This window comes from Curcuma longa, chromosome 6 (assembly GCF_044706935.1).
Source record: "Curcuma longa cultivar G26 ecotype Majalengka, Jawa Barat chromosome 6, ITB_CL_G26_1.1, whole genome shotgun sequence".
NCBI lineage: Eukaryota > Viridiplantae > Streptophyta > Magnoliopsida > Zingiberales > Zingiberaceae > Curcuma > Curcuma longa.
This window is the reverse complement of record NC_133866.1, coordinates 7,479,372-7,481,581: the sequence shown is the minus strand read 5'-3', so window position 1 is coordinate 7,481,581 and position 2,210 is coordinate 7,479,372.

Below are 2,210 nucleotides of genomic sequence, written 5' to 3'. Positions count from 1 at the left end.
ATATGTCTAACATTTACATGGTTTATAATACAGTTTTACACCAGAGGGCCATAAAGTTGCATGATATATTTCTAGTTAGTTCTGTGAGCGAGTATGTCGTTCAGGGCATACTTGGAGGCATGTCGACCAGGACATGCGTACCTTCTACTACGACGAGTTTGTGGTAAGTCATTTTAAACACCTTTAATGAAGTTATTTTTGTTTCCACTAATTGTTTTTTTTTCTTGTAGAAAAATTATAGTTTTGAGCCAGGACATGAGCGGGAGTTTCAAGACGCCTGGAATGCTACTACTGGCAAATTATATAAAGATCTGCTATATAAATACAGAAGTAAGGGCAATAAACCATCTTGGATCCCAGAGGACATCTGGGCTGCATGGCAAGCAGTATGGCAAGCAGAAAGATGGCAGGCAAATGCAGCGACAGCTCGGTCCAACAGAAAGACCGAGCTAGCTGGCCCTAGCACCAGATCCACAAAACATACAGCTGGATCCCGCTCCATTGTGGAGCATACCTTGGACTTAGTAAGTTTACAATTAATATATTTTTAATTAATTAGTAATGTCATTATTTTTATTTAATTGTATTTTTAATTTTTCAAGAGCACCAGTTACAGCGTCCTCCTACTTGTTGGGAGATTTTTACGAAGACACACAAGTCCAAGGATGACACTTTTATTGATGCTCGCTCGCAGGCATTAGACGTAAGAAAATAATTTTTAAATTTATTTCACATTACCGTCATGTAATTATTTTTTTTAATCTTAAATTTTATAATAATTTAATTTTAAACAAGCTGAATATTCTGCTAGAGTTGCACAGGCGTCTGCGCCTGCAGTTGAGGGAGGAGAGAGGCAGGAGCTCTCAACCGACCAGTTGAATGAGATCTACTATGATGTGGTCGGTGGAAGGAAGAAGAGCTCCACCCTCTACGGTCTAGGGTCCCAAGCGAGAGTCGTATATGATCGTGTGATGGCCCCTAGAGTCAGGGGTCGTCCCAGTGGATCATCTTCTGCGATAGAAGCCCTACAAAAAGAAAATCAAGAATTAAAAGATCGACTCACCGTATTAGAGGCGCAACAAGATCGACTTACCGTATTAGAGGCGCAGGCAGCAAGTCAAGCTCGGCTTCGGCGGCAGATGGCGACCTTCATGGAGGCCTTCGGCCAGACGCCATCCATGCCTGCTTTTGATGCGCTGCGAGCTGCGATGCAAGGTGCGGACCCTGATACGGAGACTCAGGACCCTAATGCTCCTGATCAGTAGCTGTCTGCAAGGTAGGTTAGCATTTCTATTACTTTTAATTTTTTTTAAGTTATTACTTGTAAGCATGCATTTTTCAAATAGGTTGTTATAATTAAATTATTACTAACCTATTTTTATTGTCTTTTTGTAGGATCTTCTCTTTTGGCTGGGCTCGTTTAGATAAGTTTTTGATATATTATTGTATTTTGACATTAGATACAGTATCAGTGTATCTAGAGATTTGTGTTGTATTCAGATATTATTGTATTCAGATTGTATTAATGTTGTATTCAGATATTTTGACATGTGGTGTATTCAGATGTTGTATTAGTGTTCTATTTTATTATTGTTGGGTTATCAGTGTATTACTATTATATTGGTTTGATTGATATATAAACAGGAAATTCAGAAAAATAAAATAAATTATATAAAAAAATAAATTATTAGTGACAAAATTTATCATTCCGTCGCTAATAAATGATTTTTTTTATTTTTTATTTTAATTAGCGACGGAATATATATATAAATTAGCGCCGGAATTTATATATTCCGTCGCTAATAAACGTTTATTTTTTTTAATTCTTGGTAAAAAATAGCGACGAAATTTATAATTCCGTCGCTATTTTTTTCCGTGACGGATTGAAAAAGTCCGTCGCTATTTGCCTTCGAATTTCCACGTGCCCATTTTCAGATTTAGCGACGGAATAATTTATTCCCTCGCTAATTAGCGACGGAATAAATAATTCCGTCGCTAAATATTAGTGACGGAATAAAAATTGCCATCGCTAATTAGCGACGGAATAAATAATTCCGTCGCTAAGCTGATGTCAGCGATCAAAATTTAAGCGACGGAAGAATTCCGTCGCTAATCGATCGTTAATCGATGGAATTCTTCCGTCGCTAATCCGTGAAATTTTTATAGTGGAAAGTGTGGGATCACGTCAAAACCACTAAGTGATTAATTGC